Source organism: Artemia franciscana, chromosome 9 (assembly GCF_032884065.1).
Source record: "Artemia franciscana chromosome 9, ASM3288406v1, whole genome shotgun sequence".
Classification (NCBI taxonomy): Eukaryota; Metazoa; Arthropoda; class Branchiopoda; order Anostraca; family Artemiidae; genus Artemia; species Artemia franciscana.
Window position 1 is genome coordinate 1,212,134 of NC_088871.1, and position 24,254 is coordinate 1,236,387.

Sequence of the window (24,254 nt, forward strand, 5' to 3'; positions counted from 1 at the left end):
ATAGCCTATCTCCTACAAATACCTAGCACTTTTTAATAAATTATTTACTTAGGAACAAAAATTTGGCGTAATATAGAACAGTGAGAATAATCTGGCTTTATAATCATCATAATAGAACGTGTTTTTTTCGATGAATATTTATGTTTAAGCTTCGCTGCAACCAAAAGGTTCCATTGCCAAAATCCAGGCTATATTTGCAATTAAACCAGTTACGTAATTATTCCTATCTGTTGCAAAGCTTTTTTTTCTAGAGTTCAATATATACCTGCGAAATTTGAAGAGCTACCAGTGTAGCTTAATCCCTTTACGAAGAAACACAAGAATCAAGACCGCTGACACCGACATGGTTGGGGGAAAGAAAAACCTGAACCAATTCGTCAAAGAAAATGAAGATGTTTTATGGCCAGCTTGGTGTACAAAGATGATGTAAGTACCATTCCTTTTTACAGAATATCTTTAAATACCATTGGTACCATCACAGGCAGCGCAATAGCGCTGCCTAAGTAAAGAGCGATGTTGGCATAATGTATTACTTCTTCATTTAAAAGTGTACTTTGTATAGATGGAATTGTCATAAATGCTTCGAAAGGGGCTCAACCGATTAGATATAGAAATGCCTACTGTCCTTTTTAATTGAAAGTAATTGGAAGGCAGTCAACCCCCCCCCCCCCCTACGCTCATCATTTACCCCAAAACATCCAATCAAAATTTTTGAGATAGCCGTTTTGTTCAGCTTAGTCGAAAGGTCTAGAAATTATGCCTTTGAGGATGACAACCCCCTCCCCCTTAGGCCCTCTGGGAATGGGTTGTAAGCTGTGCCCTGGGAGCAAATAAGTTTTTTTTTTGTTGAAAGCGTGGTTGTATAAGATTGGAATGGGGCTACTGGACTAAAAGTCAGGATTTCTAGTTCCCATTTTAAGAGTTGAAGTGATCGGAGGGCAACTAGCCCCTCCCCCTTCTTACGTCTATTTCCCCAGATGCCTCTGATCGAAATTTTTAGATAATAATATGTTGGAAAATAGCCCAAAGATCACATAACAAGATCTTTGGGTTTGATACAATCCCCAGAGTCTGGGCGCAAGGGTTGTAAGTTATACCCTGGGGGCATATAAGCTTTTTATGGAAGGAGTGATGGTGTGAGCTTTAGAGGAGGTTCATTGGATTGCAAATTAAATGTTTTAGTGCCATTTTTAAGAGTCAAGTGTGATGGAGGGCAAGTAGTTCCTACCCTCACAAGCCTATCATTTTCCAAACATATCCAGTCAAAATTTTAAGGCAACTATTTTGTTCAGCATTGTTGAAAGGTATAGTAATTATGTCTTAGGATGTCAACTCCCCAACTATCCTCAGATTAAGGGCTATAAGCTAGGCAATTCGTTAATTGTTTACATGCAGTATGTGTTATTGCGAAAGATAAGCATGTTCAAAGTTTAGTTTCAAAAATCAGGAGGAAATTTAGGAGAGCCTTTTAGAGAATGTTGGGGGGATTTTTGAACTACATCAAGACACGTTATGTGTAAACACACTGTCAAAAGGGCATAACTCATAAATGATTGGTTATAGACAGATATATATATATATATACAAGTGTATTATAAAGCCAAACATACAACCAAGAACAAAAAAAGACAGTAACTATATAAACTTTGATCAGGGATCAAAATAAACACTTAAATAAAGCATTTACATAATACTAGTACTTAATACTTAGAAAGACGGTCATACATAGTCTACAGGCAAAACAAAAAAGAAAAGAAAAAAGGACAAATAAAGTAAACTTGCGTCAGACAACATTAAAAAAAAGAATTTTCAGGAAATTTTCAGGAAACCATAAGGGAGCTGATCAAAAAGCGAATATTTGCATGCTACCACTATTATCGCAACTACCACTGCTGATGCTCCCACCACTTCTACTACCCTTACACTACTCCATTTACAATATTGAGGGAAAATTTGGACTAAATCAAAAGACGCTATGTGCATGCACATGGTCAAAAGAGCGTATCTGAAGGATTGATTCGGTTATTCAGTTGGAACTTTTAGAAAATGCTAAAAGGGTAAAAACATCTGACCAAAAGCCAATATGTGCACGCCACTTCTGATACTTCTATCACTGTGAGATTTATTGCTACTGCTGCTGTTTAGACTGCTACTTCTTTTGCAGCTACTTGTAAAGGCAACACATTTGTACTTCTCCTTCTACTAGCACTACCGCTATTACTTTCAATATTTACTTTCAATTAGTTTAAATACTTTAAATTACTTTCAATATTTACTTTCAATTAGTTCAAATACTTTAAATTACTTTCAATATACTTTCATTAATACTACTCGAAATACAAATACTACTACCTTGACCACTATTACAACTATGCCAAAAGGTATAAATGTGAAACTCTCAAGGACTTTGTTCGAGGGAGGGGGAGTTGAACTTGATCACAACACGCCGTCTGTATGCAGGCTGTTGAAAAAAGTAACCGCAATATCATAGCAACAGTTTGGTATTTGAAAGTGAACAGGGTTTGAACAGGGTTTCTTGTGGCAGATGTTGAACTAAACAAAAGAAAATACTTGCATTCTAGTGTTACTACTGCTGCTACCCATATTATTACTACTGCTAATATTATTGCTACTACTACTACTACTATTACTACTACTACTACTACTACTAATTCCAAGGAAGCTAAAAGGTACTACTATTAATTCTACTGCACCTGTTACTACTACTACTGCTGCTGCTATCAAACTAAAAGTATTACGAACGGCTCATGATGATAAATTAAGCTTGTAGCGTATATTGAAAGAAATGTTGAAGAAATCAAAGGTGATATGTAAATCAGGGGTGCTATGGACATACTGCTAAGAATGGTACTACAACTAATGCTAACACGCAAGCTAAGAGCACTGAAGCTCTCAAGAAACATTTATGCGGATGTTGAACTAAATCAAAATGTTCTAGTGCTATTTTAAGAGTCAAAATAGATTGGAAAGTAAGCAACCCTCCTCCAAACCCCATTCATTTTCAAAACCTATCCAATCCCCAAAATTTATAATCGGCTCGTATTGCTTGTATGTGTGAATTTTCAAAAGCTATTACTCTTAGAATGCCAAAAACTTGACCTTGTACACAATTTACGAGCCTTACGACCACATTAACCTGCAGAGGCACTTTTTCCAGAGGCACTTCATATGAAAGGGATTGTCGTATAAACTTCAGATCTGGCTCATTTGATTAGGAATCGGAAGTTCTAGTGCTCTTTTTAAAAGTCAAAAGTGATCGGAGGGCAACTAGCCCCGCCCCATTCCCTTTTCCTCCTAGATATATCTGATAAAATTTTGAGATTTTTTATTTTGCTAAAACTTGTTCAAAGATTATATAACAAAAAATTCAGGGTCGACAGAACCTCCCAACCCCGGGGGCACGCGTTGTAAGTTACACCCTGGGGGCATCTTTGATTCTAATCGAAGGGATGCTCGTATAAACTTCAGAGAGGGCTAATTTGATTGACAACTACAAATTCTAGTTCAATTTTCAAGAGCCAGAAGAGATCAGGGGGCAACTAGCCCCCTTACCCACGCCTTTTTTTCACCAAACCCTTGCAATAAAATTTTGAGATGCCTATTTTGTTAAAAATAGTTCCTACGTCAGATTGTAAAAACTCCAGAGTCAACACAAAACTTCAGAGCCCCGGGGCAAACGTTTTAAGTTATGGCCTGAAGGTTTTATGTAAATTAAATTATTTAAGATTCAAAAGAGATCCGATTGCAACTAGCCCCCCACCCACCACACCTCTTTTACCCAAATGTGTCCGACATAATTTCTATAGCCATTCTGTTCAAAATAGACTAAAGATCATATAAAAAAGACTCCAGGGATGACACATCCCACCAAAACTGGGATGCAAGTGATGTAAATTGTGTCCAGGGGGTATATAAGGTTTTATGGTGGGAATGGTAGTATAAACCTCGGAGGGGGCTCACTCGATTGTAAATCGAAACTTCTAGTTCCCTTTTCAAGAGTCAAAGTGATCGGAGGGCAACTAGCCCCAGAGGCCCCATTTTCCCAAATGTATCTGATCAACATTTTGAGATAGCCATTTTGTTCAAAGTAGTTTACAGATCAAATAACAAAAACTAAGGGGTCAGCACAGCCCCCCAGAAGTCTTGTAAGCTATGCCCCGGGGGTAGTTAAGGTTTCTTTTGTAAGGGTTAGTTGTTCAAACATCAAAGGTGGCTCATTTGATTGAAAGTTGGAATTTCCATTTACCTTTTTAAGAGTCATCAAAAGTGATTGGTGGACATATATCCCCCCCTATACTTTCTTTTTCTTATATGCATCCGATCAAGACTTTGAGATAATTATTACTCGTGGGTTGACTATACCTCCCGCTGCCCCCAGGGCAAGGGCTGTAAATTATGCAAGCTGTCCATTGTTTATATATAAGGTTTTATCAAGGAGGTAATCGTATAAACTTCGGATTATTCTCATTCGATTTAAGATGAAAGTTCTAGCTCCAGTTTTAAAAGTCAAGAGTAATCAGGCAGTAGGCAGCCTTCCCTCACTCCTTTTATTGAATGCTTTCAACAAAAACTTTGAATTAGCCATTTTGTTCAAATAATCCGAATGTCAAACAGCTATGGTTCCTGGTTTGAACCCAGCCCAGGAGATAGGGCTGTAAGTTATACTAGCAGCCCATCTTTAAAATATAAAATATACTATGGAAGGCGTGGTCGTATAAACTTTGGAGGATGTTCATTCAATCAGAAATCGAAATTTATTGTGCCGTTTTTAAGAATTGAAAATGATCACAAAGTAACATGCCCCTCCCTCTTCTTATGTCTTTTCCCCTAAATGCATCTGTGAAAATCTTCAAAATATTCCTAAATTCAAATTTCTATAGCTTAGGAGTTGAAAAACCATCCATAGCCCCCAGGGAAAGGATTGTAACTTATGTAAGCTGCCCATTATTAGAATATAAGTTTTGTGGAGGGGGCAGACGTATTAACTTTGATGGGCCTCAAGAGATCGGAAATTGAAGCTTTTAGTGCTTTTTTAAGAGTCAAAAGTGATCGATGGGCAATTAGCCCACGCCTCGCTTTCCCAAAGGGCATCCTGTAAAAGTTTTGAGATAGCCACTTTGTTCGAAATATTTCAAATTCCAACGAATATACTTCCGAGTTAGAACCCCTTCAAGCCCCAGGGAAATAGCTCTGAGTTGCGGAACTTGCTTATTGTTACTTTGACACTTTTTTGCTTTGATTCCTTGTTTACTTATATGCTTTCTTTACTTTGATGCTTTGGTAAATCGATACTAGTTTTGAAACTTTGATGAAACTTTGATGTTGAAAGAAAAAACAACTGATTTTGAAACAAGGCATTTCTAAAAACTTGAAACTAATGCAATCAAAAACAGACAAAAATTAATTAAAAAAAACTTTCCGAAAAAGAAGTTTTTTAAAGAAAAGTAAAGCTCATATTCAACTTAAGATCAGCAGATACAATTACCTTTTATATTCAAACTAGAAATGACAAGAAATCAAACAGATCTTGGTAACGAACTGTAGTAAGGAGTGACCCGGCTCAATATTAACTGAAACTCTAAAAAATGAATTTTGATACCAATAGTTACATCAAAAGAATCTTATTTTTATGCTGATTGTAAATATGTAAGTTACGAGCCTGAGAAAATTTGCCTCATTTTAGAAAATAGGAGGAAACACCACCTAAAAGTAATCGATTCTGAACGAAAATCACACCGTCAGATTCACCTTATCAGAGAACCTTATTGTAGAAGTTTCAAGCTCTTATGTGCAATTAAATAAAAAAAAACAAGTTTTTTAACGGAAAGTAAGGAGCGACATTAAAACTTAAAACGAACAGATATTACTTCGCATGTGAAAGGGGCTGCTTCCTCATCAACGCCCCACTCTTTACGTTAAAGTTTGACTCTTTCTCTTAACTCTACTTTTTAAAACAGTAAAAAACTTTAGCGTAAAGAGCGGGGCGTTGATGAGGAAGCAGTCCCTTTCACATACGAAGTAATTTCTGTTCGTTTTAAGTTTTAATGTCGCTCCTTACTATCCGTTAAAAAACTTGTTTTTTTTTGTTTTTTTTTAATTTCTGAATGTTTTTGAATCAATGTATGTTTTGATTTTGGCTCTCCGCAGATGAATAATTAAAACGGAATTTGCATATTTATTTTTTGGCTAAATGGCTTTCTTATAGTTTTGATCGAACGATTTTGAGAAAAAAGGAGCGGGGGAGGAGGCCTAGTTGCCCTCCAGTTTTTATGCTACTTAGAAAGGCAACTAGAAATTTTGATTTTTTACGAATGTTTTTATTAGTAAAAGATTTACGTAACTTATAAATTAGCTTACGTAACAAACTTCTGTATTCTCATGTTTTTATTACGTATATGAGGGGGTTCACCCCCTCGTCAGTACCTCACTCTTTACACTAAAGCTTAAATTTTGTCCCAATTTCTTAAGAATGACCCCTGAATCACAAAAGCCGTAGAATAAATAGTTGAAATTGCTAAAAATACTTTAGCGTAAAGAGCGAGGTATGAGGAGGAGGTGAGCCCATCATATGCGTAATAATTTTTGTTCATTTTAAGTGGTTTTAATTCTGCTCCTTACTTTCAGTAGAAAAAAACTTTTTCATCTTTATTTTTTCATTATTTTTTTAAAATAATGCTAGAAAAACCTGCGCTCCCTTCATGGAAATTTTCTTCCCCCATGATAAATTCCTCCAAGAAAAGTTCCCCTAACACATCCCCCTCTTTTCAACCCCCCACCCCACCCCCACCCCCCAAACCAAAAAATCCCCCTGAAAACGTCTATACATTTACAAATAACCATTACTATATGTAAGCACTGGTCAAAGTTTGTAACTTGTAGCCCCTTCCACTGGGACTGTGGGGGTGTAAGTCGTCCCTAAAGACATAGTTATAAGGTTTTTCAACTACGTTGAATAAAATGGCTATTTCAGAATTTTGATCCAGTGACTTTGGGAAAATAATTAGCGTGGGAGGGGGCCTAGGGGCCCTCCAATTTTTTTGGTCACTGAAAAAGGGCACTAGAACTTTTCATTTCCGTTATAATGAGCCCTCTCGCAAGATTATAGGACCACTGGGTCGATACGATCACCCCTGGGAAAAAAAAGAAAAAAAAACAAACAAACAAATAAACACGCATCCGTGATCTGCCTTCTGGCAAAAAAATACAAAATTCCACATTTTTGAAGATAGGAGCTTGAAACTTCTACAATAGAGTTCTCTGATACGCTGAATCTGATGGTGTGATTTTTGTTAAGATTCTATGACTTTTAGGGGGTGTTTTCCTCTATTTTCTAAAATGAGGCAAATTTTCTCAGGCTCGTAACTTTTGATGGGTAAATCTAAAGTTAATGAAGCTTATATATTTAAAATCAGCATTAAAATGCAATTCTTTTGATGTAACTATTGTTATAAAAATTCCGTTTTTTAGAGTTTTGGTTACTATTGAGCCAGGTTCGTTACTACGAACTGTTTGAAAATGTGGAATTTTGTATTTTTTGCCAGAAGACAGATCACGGATGCGTGTTTATTTATTAAATAAAAAAAGTTTTTTTTAACTGAAAGTAAGAAGCGACATTAAAGCTTAAAACGAACTGAAATGACTCCATATATGAAAGGGGCTGTTCCCTCCTCTACGTCCCGCTCTTTACGCTAAAGTTTGACTCTTTCTCTCAACTCTACTTTTTAAAATAGTAAAAACGTTAGCGTAAAGAGCGGGGCGTTGAGGAGGGAACAGCCCCTTTCATATACGGAGTAATTTCTCTTTGTTTTAAGTTTTAATGTCGCTCCTTACTTTCAGTTAAATAAAACTTGATTTTTTTTATGTTTTTTTATTTGATTTGTGAACGTTTTTGAATTAATGCACGTTTAGATTTTGGCTCTGCACATGAACAATTATAACGAAATTTGCATATTATTTATTTTTTTGGCTAAATGGCTTTCTCGTAGTTTTGATCGGACGATTTTGAGAAAAAAAGGAGCGGGGGAGTAGACCTAGTTACCCTCCAATTTGTGGGTTACTTAAAAAGGCAACTAGAACTTTTAATTTTACGAACGTTTGTATTAGTAAAAATATCAGTAACTTACGAATTAACTTACGTAACGAACTTCCAGATTCGTATGTTCCTATTGCCCATTTGAGGGGCTTCATCCCTCGTCAATACTTCGCTCTTTACACTAAAGCTTAAATTTTATCCCAATTCCTTAAGAATGACCCGTGATTAAATAGTTGATTATTTAGATTATTAAATAGTTTATTAAATAGATTAAATAGTTGAAATTAATAAAATTGCTTTAGCGTAAAGAGTAAGGTATTAGGAGGAGGTGAGCCCCTCATATGGATAATAATTTTTGTTCGTTTTAAGTTTTAATGCTGCTCCTTACTTTCAGTTGAAGAAGCTTTTTCATATTTATTTTTTCATTGCTCTTTAAAAAAATGCTAAAAATCTTGCGCCCTCTTCATGAAAATCCTTTTCCCCCATGACAAATTACTCCATGGAAAGTTCCCCCCGAAAAACCCCCTCCCCTCAACCCCTCCCACAACAATTTTTATGGTCACTTAAAAAGGGCAATAGAACTTTTAATTTCCGTTAGAATGAGCTTTCTCGCAACATTCTAGGATCACTAGATCAAAACGATTACCCATGGGGAAAAAAATAAATCAAACAGCTCGTGGTAACAAACTGTAGTAAGGAGCGACCCGGCTCAATAGTAACCGAAACTCTAAAAAAAGGAATTTTGACACCAATAGTTACATCAAAAAGGAGCGCATTTTAATGCTGATTTTAAATATATAAGTTTCATCAAGTTTAGTCTTACCCATCAAAAGTTAAGAGCCTGAGAAAATTTGACCTATTTTGGAAAATAGGGGGAAACACCCGTTAAAAGTCATATAATCTTAACAAAAATCACACCATCACATTCAGCGTATTATAGAACCCTACAGTAAAAGTTTCAAGCTCTTATATATAAAAATGTGGAATTTTGTATTTTCTTGCCACAAGACAGATCACGGATGCGTGTTTATTTGTTTTTGTTTTTTTTTGTTTTTTTTTTCAGGGGATATCTTATCGGCCCAGCGGTCCTAGAATGTCGCAAGAGGGTTCATTCTAACGAAAATTAAAAGTTCTAGTGCCCTTTTTAAGTGACCATAAAAATTGGAGGGCACCTAGGCCCCCTCCCACTCTCATTTTTTCCCAAAGTCACCGGACCAAAATTTTGAGATAGCCATTTGGTTCAACATAATCAAAAAACCTAATAACTATGTCTTTGGGGACGATTTGATTCCCCACAGTCCCCGGGGTAGGGGCTGTAAGTTACAAGCTTTGACCATTGTTTATATATAGTTTTTATAACTATATAGTTTTTCCATGAAAGAATTTATCATGAGGGAAGAGAATTTCCATGAAGTGGATACAGGATTTTTTAGCATTATTAAAAAAAACAAAAAACAAGGAGAAACTAAATAAAATAAGTTTTTTCAACTGGAAGTAAGGGGCAACATTAAAACTTAAAACGTATAGAAAGTATTATTGAGTCTCCTGTTCAATACCTCACCTTTCACGCTAAAGTATTTTTAGTAATTTCAACAATTTATTCTACGGCCTTGGTGATTCATGGTCATTCTTAAAGAATTAGGACAAAATTCAAGCTTTAGTGTAAAGAGCGAGGAATTGACGAGGAGGAAAACCCCTTCATATACGTAATAAAAATATACAAATATAGAAGTTCGTTACGTAACTTAATTCTTAAGTTACATATATTTATTACCAATAAAAACGTTCAAAAAAAATAACAAGTTCTAGTGGCCTTTTTAAGTAACCAAAAATTGTAAGGCAATTAAAACTATAAGAAAGCCATTTAGCCAAAAAAGAAAAATTAATGCGCAAATTTCGTTTTAATTGTTCATGTGCCGTGAGCCAAAGTCAAAACATGCATTAATTCAAAAACGTTCAGAAATTAAATAAAAAAAAAAAAAGGTTTTTTTAACTGCAAGTAAGGAGCAACATTAAAACTTAAAACGAACAGAAACTAATCCGTATATGAAAGGGGTTGTCCCCTCCTCAAAGCCCCACTCTTTACGCTAAGGTGTTTTATTGTTTTAAAAAGTAGAGCTTTGAGAAAGATTTGGACTTTAGCGTAAAGAGCGGGGCGTTGAAGAGGGGACAACCCCTTTCATATACGGAATAATTTCTGTTCGTTTTAAGTTTTAACGTCACTCCCTACTTTCAGTTGAAAAAACTGTTTTTTTCATTCAATTGCTATTGAAGAATAAATGAAACCCAAAACGAAGAAAAATTAAATAAACAATAGCAGTAAAAAAACCGTAGTAAACAAAGTAATAGCTGTAAAACAAAGTGCTAATATAAATGAATAAATTACAAGAAATTACTACTAAAGAATAAATGAAACCCAAAACGAATAGAAATTAAATAAACAACCATAGCAAATAAACATACAATAGGTACTAACATAAATGAATAAATAAATATTAAAACGAGAGAAACTTAAATTTAGTATGCAAATCAAGCTTGAAACGAGTAAAAATCGTTACAAACAAGAGTTTGGGTTTTGCCTTCTGCTCTTACGGTAAAAGTGTAAAACATACTGTGTTATTGGCGCTTTACTGAAAACTTTATGTGTCATGAACAGTCTTGGAAAGTACAAATAAAATCAAACTAAATATTAGATATATAATGATATTAATATATTGAAAGATAGTCAGTTCTGAATTTTATTTCGCTGTAATTTTTATCTTCATTTTCAATGCTACAATAACTGGAAAAGAAAATATTTGTCATATAATTCGTTTTCAGTGAAGCGCCAATGACGAAGTAGCCTTTAGACTTTTTCAGTTAAGAAAGGGGGCAGTGTTCAAACTCTTGTTTATAGTGAAACTATATTTTTCTTGAAGAGTCTTGGAAAGAAATAATAAAATTAAACTGAATATTTGAAATAGAATGATATTAATTGCTGAAAGCTCATCACTTCAAAACTTAATTCTGCTCTAATTCTTACATCTATTTTCAATGTTGTAATAAGTACAAAAGAAAATATTTGTAATATAATTCGTTTTCAGTATAGCGCCAATAATGCAGCAGGTTTTACAGAAGGAGGTTTGAGAGAAGGAGGCAAAACCCAAACTCTTGTTTGTAGTGATTTGTGTTTGTTTCAAGCTTGAATACCATATTCAGTTTAAGTTTCGCTCGTTTTAAGACTTATCTATTCACTTACATTATTACCTAATTTATTTATTTTTCATAGTACTTGTTGTGTTATTTTGCTATACTTGTTTATTTAATTTCTGTTCATTTTGGGTTTCACTTACTCTTTTATAGTAATTTCTTGTCGTTTCTAGTTTGAATTTTAACAAATTATTTTTATTAGCTGATCTTAAGTTTTAAAGCGGGCATTACTTTTCTTTGAAAAAATTCTTTTCCGGAAAGTTTTTTAAAATCAATATGTAAAAATAGATTAAGGTACTTTCGGAAAATAGATTAACTTTAGCATTTAAAAAGGGATTTGAAAGAAGCTTCTCTCGGAGTTATTCCTGATAAGCATACAGTAAAATAGGGCTTTATACCTCTTGTAAAATTGTGCCTTTTTTGTTATTAAATGCCTTCTTTTCTAACTTTTGTATTTATGGCTATAACACTTTTAAGAAATGAAAAGTTGAATTTCTTTCCTATTCTAGGTATTCCATCAAAAAATTCTAAACTAATGGTTGCTCCTTATGAACCAAATGAAAAGGTGTGTGTTGGTGAGCCTTTTTCACTTGAGCAGTGGCTTGACCGAAATAGCCAAAAACTTAACAATGGAAAGCTAGATCTTTTCCAAGGAGAATTTAAAGCTGAAGTAATTGTATATGGAACTGGAGAGGATGAGGTGGTCAATGAAGAAGGAGACACCTTTATATGGGCTATTGTAAGTTTATACAATTTATTTAAAGAAAACGAATGCATATAATTTCACTAGATCGTCTATTTTTTTACATTCAACGTGAGAATGACAAATTAAAACCCAAAATTACAAGACAAACTATTATTCCTGAAAATCAACAGGTGGGTTATATTTTGCCCAAACGAAAGCAGGCTGTCTACAAAGGGGGTAGGAAAAGGTTACTAGGAATGATTTAAAGTAAATTGGAACTTTATTGAAGAGGGTAAAGTATTACGACCTGGGTATATTGGGGTTGAGGGACAGTCTGTGCATCTCATGCAGCTTGGTTCTGCAGTGGGTCTTTATTAGTAATTCCAGTAGCAGTAAATCATTTTATTATTTTTATGTAGCTTGGAATTCTTAAAGATAGTGTATTTCTATCGGATGCTATAAGGCTGACAGAAAATGTTAACAAGTTCAAGAGTAGGTTGAAGCGTTATCTTCAAGGAAGTTGATTATAATCTAAGTTATAATTTCTCATTTTAAGTTTGGTTTTAAATATAGAGCAGGTTGTCAGGATGGGAAGAACCATCACGAATAACCCAGTGGATTGTATTGACGGCTGTTGAAAGTTGCTACTTTTTGTGTTAATAAATTATAGACTACCGTATAAAAAATTACTGTTAAACATAATATCTGATTTATCTTTATCTATTAAGAAACTATTTTTTAAAAGAAAGAAAAACAAAAGAAATGAGGCAAAACGAACTTTAAAACCTCTACTGGATGGTTGAATGAAAAAAAGTCAAGAAATTGGCGAAAAACTTGACATAATGGGGTGTTTTCTGATTCATTGCTTTTCTTTTTATTTACCTCTATTTCGTTAGTTATATATAATCAGTAATTTGAACCGCCCTTTTTGTTTGTATTTTTCACAATGTTAACAAATATGTCCAGATTTTTAAAGGAGGAATCAACTTTTCAGTTCATAGTATCCCTTTTTGTAGCATGGGACATTCTTTCTTGACGTTGCCGGTGAAGCGACACGTATTCTTGAAGTCAACGACACAGGCTACATTCGACGAGGGCGTCGCTACAAGATTATGAGAGAGGATGGGGCTAGAGTCTTGCAAATAACATTTCCTCATAATCAAGACTCAAATGACTGGCAAAGAACTTTTGACTAGCTTACTGAATTTCTTGCTGCTCGTTCTTGGTGTTTGCTTTGTGATTGACATTGAACAATAAAGTCACATTGGGAATTAAATTTTGTTGTCATACCTGTTAATTAAAAAATTTAGTTTTTATAGTACAAGCTGTGCACAGAAGAGATGTTTTGGGCCTACGACACATATGATAAATTTTTTTTTAAATTTCAATCGAAATAAATTGCAAATTGATAGAACACTTCGAAAATTCTGTTCCACTCAGAACAGAATCTGCGGTTGTTCTAAACCTTAAAGGAGGGGGCTCCGGGACATTTGATTACAGATTTTTATAAAGTATCAAAAATCTAAGAAAAAATCTAACGCAACCAGTCCTAGGGGCAGTCGAACTGAGTGTCTTGACGGTCGTCCTATCTGTATGAAAGTAAGTAAACACTTCAAAATATTAAACAAAAGACGCACACACACATACAAATACAAAAAAAAAAGACGGGTTTGATTTTCCTTGGGACAGAGGCGTCAAAGTTTAAAGTCTATTAAGAAGTAATTTGTGTAATCGCTAGGGTCGTTTTTTGCTAATCCAGGCTCATAAATGTCACTTATGTCAAACATTACTAAGCTCATCAGACAAATAAGCACCTAGTTCCCAGATGTTTTTGATCTACCGTCATAGTTCTTCTTTGTATGATTAAATAAAAAAAATAGTTTTTTTAACTGAAAGTAAGGAGCGACATTAAAACTTAAAACGAACAGAAATTACTCCGTATATGAAATGGGTTGTCCCCTCCGCAGTCCCTCGCTCTTTACGTTAAAGTTTGACTCTTTGCCACAATTCTACTTTTTAAAACAACTAAAAACTTTAGCGTAAAGAGCGTGGGACTGCGGAGGGGACAACCCATTTCATATACGGAGTAATTTCTGTTCGTTTTAAGTTTTAATGTCGCTCCTTACTTTCAGTTAAAAAAACTAGTTTTTTTTTATTTAATTTCTGAATGTTTTTGAATTAATGCATGTTTGATTTTGGCTCTCCGCACATAAATTATTGAAATGAAATTAGTATATTAATTTTTTTTTGGCTAAATGGCTTTCTCTTAGTTTTGATCAGACGATTTTGAGAAATAAGGGGTGGGGAAGGAGGCCTAGCTGCCCTCCAATTTTTCGGTTACTTAAAAAGGCTACTAGAACTTTTAATATTCAACGAACGTTTTTATTAGTAAAAAATATACGTAACTTAAGAATTAACTTACGTAACAAACTTTTATATTCTTATATTTTTATTATGTGTACGAGGGGGTTTGTACCCTCGTTAATACCTCGCTCTTTACACTAAATCGTAAGTTTTGTTCCAATTCTTTAAGAATGACCCCTGAATCAAATAGGCCGTAGAATAAATAGTTGAAATCACTAAAAATATTTTAGCATAAAGAGCGAGGTATTTATCTCCTCCTAAATACGTCGCTCTTTATGCTAAAGTATTTTTAGAACCCTTCATATGCTTAATAATCTCTGTTTGTTTTAAATTTCAATGCTATTTCTTACTTTCATTTGAAAAAACGTTTTCATGTTTATTTTTTCATTGTTTTTTTTTTATAGTAATGCTAGAAAATCCTGTGCCCTTTTCATTGAATTTTTTTCCCCCGTGGCATATTTCTCCAAGGAAAGATCCTCCCACATAGCCCCCTCCCTCAACCCTACCCCCAAAACCAAAAAAATCCCCCTGAAAACGTCTGTACACTTCCCAATAACCATTATTATATGTAAACACTGATTGAAGTTTGTAACTTGCAACCCCTCCCCCAGGGACTGTGGGGGAGTAAGTCATCCCCAAAAACATAGTTATTAAGATTTTCGACTATGCCAAACAAAATGGCTATCTCAAAATTTTGATCCGTTGACTTTGGGAAAAAAAAGAGCGTGGGAGGGGGCCTAGATGCCCTCCAATTTTTTTGGTCACTTAAAAAGGGCACTAGAACTTTTCATTTCCGTTAGAATGAGCCCTCTTGCGACATTATAGGACCACTTGGTCGATACGATGACCCCTGGGAAAAAAAAACAAACAAATAAACACGCACCCGTGATTTGTCTTCTGGCAAAAAATGCAAAATTCCACATTTTTGTAGATAGGAGCATGATACTTCTACAGTAGGGTTCTCTGATACGCTGAATCTGATGGTGTCATTTTCGTTAAGATCCAACGACTTTTAGGGGGTGTTTCCCCCTATTTTCCTAAATAAGGCAAATTTTCTCAGGCTCGTAACTTTTGATGGCTAAGACTTGACTTATATATTTAAAATCAGCATTAAAATGCGATTCTTTTGATGTAGCTATTTATATCAAAATTCAATTTTTTAGAGTTTTGGTTACTATTGAGCCGGATCGCTCCTTACTACAGTTCGTTACCACGAACTGTTTGATCAGGAAAGTAAGAACTTAGGTGAGAATAAGCATACTTAAAACTTTTATCATATTCAAAAAATCATGAATTTCAATGTGAAGTTCAAGACCATCTGTCTCAGTCTAATTCTCTGGATGATATTGGTTTATCCCTGGAGTCTGTGTTAATATTCTAGAAAATTTGTGAAAAAAGGGGTCAACCTCAAGCAAATTGCTATACAAGTGATTCATTCACTACCCGACCAAAAAATATGAGGTGATTCCGAATACAAAGAGTTTCTGCTCTAGCCCTTTCAGAATTTATTTTTTTAGGTTTAATTTGAGGTCGATGGAAAAAATATTGATTGAATAAATTCTAGCAAATGTGATCAGATTATACATTTTTACGCTTTTTTTTGTTAATGAAAATAAAACTAAATGTTTAAAGTCAAATGAATTGTTTGGGGATTAAAGCTTTGAGAGGGACTGAGGTCGGGGCAAAGGGTTCAGCCTGCAGTTGTATTTTAAATTTGGTTTATGGCAAAACATTTGCGGCCTCACTCCTTGGTAACAACCAATACTGGGCCCATGTAAATTCCAGTATTCATGGAACCTTGGTTTTGTGAAAGTGATTAACAATGAGAAGGAGGGGAAGTTGAAAATCATATTTGGCAATAACAAAAAAAAAAAAAAAAACATTCTGTCAAAGAGCTTCCTGTAGCTGAGACGAAATACTAGTTCCAAATGAGAGATCAATATACTCAGATATAATGCTACACAGAGATTAGTTACATAAGGCAGAAAAAAATCATAGTAACACAGAGATTCATTGCATAGTGGCAAAGCTAATCAAAAATTTGGTCTTTTTCTTCGCTACCATCGTCTTTAAGGTTTCCAGCATCACTTGTTTCGTAGTTAGTACTCCTTGTTCCTTTACAATTGCCACAAGCCCAGGTGCATTTGAAGCCATGCTTTTTGCAAGAACATTGCGGCGTCGAACACTCGCTCTTGCAATTACAGTAAAACACTGAGAGAAGGGAAGATGCTGGGGATATATCTGAATACACAGATCGCAATTCTTCTTTCCGCACAATCCAGTCAAACTCCAAAGGATTCAGTCGACACTCAACATTTTCCCAAGCTTGTACTTGGAAGTATGCTCGAAACAAATGATACTTGCACACATCGCTTCTTGGAGGGAGCTTTTTTTTGCCTCGACATACTTCCCGGAGCTTCCAACTTTTTCTAGGAATTTCCTTTAGCGGAGCTGGTCAAGACTTGTTTCTTTTTTAACCTTAAATAAGATAAGCATGGCCTTTTCTCTAGCTTTTCTAATGTCGTCTTTTGTATAAGGTGAATCTAGGAACAGTCTTGCGATATCCTGGGAGTTTGTCTTCTTTTTTGCGTGGTTCAGCGGTGTAAATTTTCTTATGGCGCAAATTCGTGAAGTCGATTCGCATCCGAGAAAGACACGGAGGAAAAGAATTTGGTCGCAAACGTTGTCACCAAGTTTCACTTTAGCTGCCAATATATCCCACAGATGGCCTCCAGTTCTACTTGAATTTGACTCAAAATGGAAAAATGTCGGTTTACAGTGTCACTTGTGCGGTAGAGTAGAAGGACTAGTAAGTTTGTATCTTCTCCTATTAATACAGTGGGTCGGCGATCTGCCGACTCGACCTCAGTCATCACAATCAGCAGGTCAGCATCGGCTGGCGACTAGTACATGTTACATCCCGCATAACTGAGGTATCCGTACAGTATGTTGACGATTCTCTGCTTGTTTTCTTTGTTTTAAGGAAATAATCTTTTTCTACTAAACAAGGCATCTGCGGCTAAATGCTGATCTTGGACAGGCTTTAGACCTCCTCTTCCTCTCATGCGTCACGTCTTTGATTGAGGGTCCAGATAAATACCCCTCAAACGCTGTGAAAGCGCATCCATATCTTCGCTTCATATAGTCGACGGTTTTGGTGCAGATATCCCTGTAGGCACTTCATTTCTCCCAAGGAAAATGATGTAGAAGGGTCCCGTCATCTAGTACACTCTGAGGTTTCTGCTGCTTCTTCTACTGCTGACTTCAAGTTATTTGCACTCTCATAGTAATAGCAGTTGCTATGTTTTTGAAAGTGTAAATGTTTACGTCTTTTCCAGTCATATTATTCAGGATTTTCCCACCTATTGTATAGCCTCCTCTACGTCCAGCTGCTCACTCACAATCTCGCCAGTTACTATATTCCTGAGAAATTGCTCCTTTAGGAAGATAAGAAATCCAGGAGAAAGTGGACAATCTTTTCAGCATCTTTAAAGTCACGTTCCATTCTTGTCACCGCAGCGTCTTTGTGTGGCTCACTAGTCTCAAATCCTACGTCCGTGAGTTCTTGGAGTGCAGAGCTAACAGCACCCCGTACAGGGGAGGACAAAAGCCATGTTAGCCGCTGCAATTTGCTCCTACCGTGTCTACGCGTTATACCTCCACTAGTTTTTAGAGAGCGCATTAATTCAATTCAATTTAATTTATTTCTGACCGGACATAAAAACAAAAGAGGGTTTGTAGCCCTAGTGACAGAGTAAGACAAAAAATAAATAAAAAATAAACAATCAACGAAAAGAGAGATTACAATCAACAAACACAAACATAACTACATACTATACAAAGAGGGAAGACCACTGGTGGTTGAGTTTTCTAGCGGAAGATTTGAAATCTTCCATTCTTTTATCATTAATGTTTGCAGCCAGAATCAATTTAAATTTTTGTACCGGAGAAGGATTACTGGTCCAAGGAGGCAGATGCAGCAGATACTTGGCGAATTTAAAATAGAATTGGTTAATATATTTTTTATTTGAAGCAGAAAAAAAATTCCAAATGGGGGACATAGCAAGAAGATGGGGCACAGTTAGACTGTTGTAAAGTTTGGAAAGGTGAAACCGACTAAGATTTGTGATATTAGTTGCAAGTGAAGCATATGCAATTCGAATTTTTTTTTGCGAGGTTTGGAATTACAAGCTTAATAGTTTCTTTAATATTGTAGTCGTTATTTTCATCGATTTATATGTGTGTACTATGCTGTCAGTTGTATTATGTATTATGTTGTCATAACTTCTATTTATTATATTTATTGTGACAAGCTTGAAAGCTTACCGTATTTGGTATTAATAAATAAAATAAATAAATAAATAAAATAATAAAAAATAGACGCATTAAACACAACAATAGGGCTATTGGAGTTTCACAGTGTACAAAATTAAAAAGGCCAAAAAGTTTTCTTTCTTTGCCCTATGTATCTATTTTGGGGGAGATGCTTAAACGAATTTTGCGTAAACACAGCATTGATACGTGTTTACAATCAGTGAGACGATTAGGTAGTTTCCTTAATTCTGGGAAGGATTCAAACAGGGGAGATTTAGTTAGTGGGGATTATAAAATTCTTTGTTCTTGTGGAAAGTTTTATATTGTTAGAACTCACCAACAATTTATTGAAAGATTATTTTTTCATTTAAAAAAAAACTAATTTTAAAAAAGATTAATTTTATTGAGCAACGCAACTCAATAGAAAAAAAACCTACAATTAAGAAAGCCTCCTGAAACTTTTGTTTCGGCTCTGGCTGAACATACATTCTTTCATCCTGAACATTTTATACACTTTGATAAGGATACAGCTATTTCTGATGATAAGGATTTTTTCAGTGGGCGAGGGAGGCTACCTAACTTAAAAAACCTATATTTGCTAATCTATCAATAAATAGAGACACGGGGAATTTAAGTATTGACCCAATTTCTGATTGTCTTTTGAAAAATGAACCAATAGCCAATAAGGGAATTAAAATTTACATAATCACCAGGGGAAAAGATTACCTACTGGACCAAAAAGAGTTGCTTCAATATTAGCTAACAAGAGGATTATTTTGCCACAGAAAAGTTAACTTAGTTTCAATTTTTACCCTTTTTCCTCAGTTACTTTGATGTTCTCATTGCTAATAGCTTCTTTTCCGTGCGTGGATCAGTAGCGACAATTTATTTATTATTATTAATTGGTGGTTTTATTTGTTTTTAGTTTAGCGTTCTTCTTTTTATCTTGGGCTGAGGACGTCTAGTTCAGGCGTCCTCGTTAGTTTAGGCAGTCTTGTTTGAGGTTTTTCTTGTTTATTTTTATCTCTCTTTGTTGTCATGGCTGGCCAGTTCGGCTTAAGAACTTTCATCAGAAGACAAGACAGCCCAACAACGAAAATACAAAGGCAAAAAACTCTCTTAAAACGATTTTCCAGGTCTTTCTTTGTTGATTGACTACAAACAGTTTTGCGAAGAAGTTCAGTCGGAAATGAGCTTTAGAATACTTAAATCTCATAATCTTGCTCTTTTTCTTCGACTTTTGCTTCGTCTCGTCATATTATATTAACAGCTGATTTTGGAGTAACGATGAGTCTTCACCTTCCGGATTCTGGGCTCCCAGATTTTTATTTAATTTCTTCTGCGATACTCAAAAATTCCTGAATCTGGAAGTTCAAAAGCCCCTTTTTCCGGATTATTTTGATATACTTTTGAACCGGTTCATATTCCATATGCAAGAAGAAGAAGACGTCAAAGAATAATCTGGAAGTCCAGATTCCGGATGTTCTGGGAGGTGAAGATAGATTTTTTGACTCTAAAACATATTTTCGATTCTACTTTGTTCTGTCTCTCTATTACTGATATTTTTACCATCAATACAACTGGTGTGAGAGAGAAAACAGCTGTTTAAAACCCCCTGATTTTTCTCCCAACTTACTCAAGATAAAAATTGTTCCAGAAAACCTTATGTATAAGATATGGATAACTTTGAAAATGTTATAGCACATGTCAGGATTCTTAGCGGGGTCTGTGTCATCTTGGAGACATAGTTATTACACCTTTCAACTATTTTGAACAAATATCTTTTTCTCAAAATTCAGATTGTTATTTAAGGGAGGGGGGAATCTAAAAGGAGGGAGGCAGTTTGACCAGCATCTGGTCAACCTTCTGCATCCCCTGGAAAAGTTTGACTTAACGCGCTCAGTTTTTCCTTACATATTGCTAATACACCCTTTTGACAAACAACATGGGTTTATATTGTTGATTTTGTTCGACATTCCTCAAAATATTTTGTTAAAGCTTCATCTGAATATCAAAGGCTGTTTTGGAGATCCAACACCGAATATGACCCCTTTTCCCAATAAAAACCTTAAATCTAAACAGGTGAGAAATCGCAAAACTTAAACCCTTGCCCCGGGGCATATGTCAAAATGATAATTATAGTTATATGACCTTTTGACTATTTTGAACAAATTTTGTAGTGCAAATTTTGATTGGATTTTTTGTGGGGGAAAAGCTTAGGAGGGGCTAGTTACTTTCCGATAACTGCTGACTATTTAGGATGGAACAAGAACTTTCAATTTCAAATCTATTGAGGTCCTCCAAAGTATATACGACTACAACTTCCATACGGAATTGCTCTAGGAAGAAACACAAATAAATAATAAGAAACTGAAGTCTTTTGCCTCTTTACTACCGGCTATTTCAGTTTAAATATGTAATATCGTATCAGAGATTGAATATTATCATCAAGGCCATATCCAGGGTTGCGGGGTTTGACCCTACCCCCCAGAAATTTTATTGCACTCTTAAAAACGAAAAAGTACATATAAACAAAGTTCTGGATATCCTCTTGATTATCATAAATGTAAACTAGTAGTTTGTCAATATCAGGGGTCAAACGCGCATGCAGTGCTTTGTTTTAAGGAACGGTGGGAGGGATTGTGAGAATATAGCAAAAGCTTTAGATTTTAGGAGGGCACTAACCTAAAGCCTTTTTTCTTGATGACCCTAATGCACCCGCCTGAGTAAAAAAAAGTGATATTGTCCAAACTTACCAGCTTCCAAAGCAGCTTACCAGTTTCGTAAAGTAGGTTATATAGAGCAATCAAAATAAGACACTAGCAACTGGCAGATCACTGTGGCCCGCTGATGTCAATTATATTTATTAATATAAACCGACAAACCTAGAGTTAAAATAAATTCAAGATTACGGGCAAATGAATAGCGCAAGGCTATTAGAATAGACCTTGATACGATTAAGAAATTAATCATCCTGAGTGGGCTTGGTGGAAGTAGGGGGCGGGTATGTACGTCAGCGTTAGTTGTGGATCTGGCTGAAAGGGCCGAGTATATACAACACTCACCTTTGCCCACCCGAAAGCTATTTTACGCTATACTACTATCGTCTGCAGCAGCTCATTGCTGACAATTTTAGTAAAAGCCAAGCCCCAGCACTTATATTTTATCACTGTTTAATGCGTGTTTATTGTTTATAATGTATTGTGCAATGTTTTTAAATTCACCAAGTAGTGTGTTTGTTAAATAGTTACTTTTCTTCACTACCGCTTGATTAGTGCCTACTTCAATATCACCCCTTCTTGCCCCGCCACAAAACTATTATAGATACGCCACCCCCCCCACTTAGTTTTCGGGGGTAAAAACTCCAGGAAAATATAACACTGAAGAAATTTGCCAGAATTTGTATGCGAAATTCTTTTTATTTGTCCTACTTTCTCTTTGCCAACTCGAATTACATGTGAATATATTCCGGGCGAAATATTCAGCAGGGTTGGAATTTTCTAGGAGATTATTCCGTGTTAGAAAGTTTTATTGTTTTTATGCGGAAGGAATTTTCTATGGAGGAATTTTACACGGGGGAGAGGAAATTTCCATAGAGGGGTGCCGCGGGAGCCGGTTCTATTTGGAAATTGATCAGAATTTTTTTAAACGAGTTTTACTAACTCAATGTTGACAGCAACATTAAAACTTAAAACGGACCTAAATATTTCCGTGTATGAGGGGGGTTATCCTCTCCTCAATGCCTCGTCCTTTACGCTTAAGTTTGACCTTTTGTCCCAATCCTTTAAGAACGACTCCTGAAACATATGGGACGTTTAATTATAATAAAACTTTTTCTAGAAAATTTAGTGTGAAGAGCGAGGTATTGAGGAGGGGACAAAATATCCTGAATAATTTCTGTTCGTTTGAAGTTTTAATGTCGCTTCTTGCTTTTTGCTGAAGAGGCTTGTTTTTTTTTATATCAATTTTTTTATGTACGTCGAAAAGTATCCCTAAGTAAAATCCCTGCCTAGATTTTTGGATTACTTCTCTTGCGCTGTTTCCATTAAAAAGTGGCTTTTTAAGGTAATTTCATCGGAACAATGGAAGAAGTACTCCCCCTAGATTTTAAGAATTTTCTTCCCCTTCTCTTAATTGATATCTCTGCTAAAACCTGCTTCCAGAAATGTATCTCAGGTCTGGGAAAAATAATAGGGATAAAATTAGTATATAATCTAACACTTTTCCATGGAAACATGGGCGCAAGTTCAGCATTACGAAAGGAAGGCAAGACGAGTCCACATCTGGAGGGTTATTGACACCCTTCAGGAGATAAGGGGGCCTCTGAACAGTCTACCGCGTAATTTGTATGGCACTTGGTATTAACCAAGTGACATATAGCAATCGCCAATTCTGTCGGTCTGTCTGTCTGTCGGTCCCGGTTTTGCTACTTTAGGCACTTCCAGGTAAGCTAGGACGATGAAATTTGGCAAGCGTATCAGGGACCGGACCAGATTAAATTAGAAATAGGTCGTTTTCCCGATTTGACCATCTGGGGGGAGTGGGGGCCCGGTTAATTCGCAAAAAATAGAAAAAATGAAGTATTTTTAACTTATGAGCGGGTGATTGGATCTTAATGAAATTTGATGTTTGGAATGATATTGTGTCTCAGAAATATTATTTTAAATCCTGACAGGATTTGATGAAATTGGGGGGAGTTGGAGGGGGAAAACCTAAAGTCCTGGTTTTGCTACTTTAGGCACTTCCAGGTAAGCTAGGACGATGAAATTTGGCAAGCGTATCAGGGACCGAACCTGATTAAATTAGAAATAGTCGTTTTCCGAATTTGACCATCTGGGGGGGGGGGGGTGGTTAATTCGGAAAAAATAAAGTATTTTTAACTTATGAGCGGGTGATTGGATCTTAATGAAATTTGATGTTTGGAATGATATGTGTCTCAGAGCTCTTAATTTAAATCCCGACCGGGTCTGATGACATTGGGGGGGTTGGAGGGGGGAAACCTAAAATCTTGGAAACACTTAGAGTGGAGGGATCGGGATGAAACTTGATGGGAAAAATAAGCGCAAGTGCCAGATACATGATTGACATAATCGGAACTGATTCGTTCTCTTTGGGGTAGTTGGGAGGGGAGTAATTCTTAAAAATTATAAAAATGAGGTATTTTCAACTTACGAACGGGTGATCGGATCTCAATGAAATTTGATGTTTAGAACGATATCGTGTCTTAGAGCTCTTATCTTAAATCCCGACCGGATCTGGTGATGGGGAGTTGGGAGGGGGAAACCTAAAACTTGGAAAACACTTAGAGTGGAGGGATCGGGATGAAACATGGTGGGAAAAATAAACACAAGTCCTAGATAGATGATTGACATAAACGGAACGGATCCGCTCTCTTGGGGATAGTTGGGGGAGGGGGTTCTGAAAAATTAAAAAAAATGAGGTATTTTTAACTAACGAACGGGTGATCGGATCTCAATGAAATTTGATATTTAGAAGGATATCGTGGCTCAGAGCTCTTATTTTAAACCCGACCGGATCTGGTGACATTGGGGGGGGGGGGAGTTGGGAGGGGGAAACCTAAAACATGGAAAACACTTAGAGTGGAGGGGATGAAACTTGGTGGGGAAAAAAACACGAGTCCTAGAAACT

At 35.8% G+C, this 24,254-nt stretch overlaps 1 pseudogene; it reads left to right on the top strand.

Annotated features, from left to right (window-relative positions):
• Positions 1-204: 204 nt before the first annotated feature.
• The window catches only part of LOC136030859 (pre-mRNA-splicing factor ISY1 homolog), a 52,539-nt pseudogene continuing 28,489 nt past the window's right edge, over positions 205-24,254 (top strand).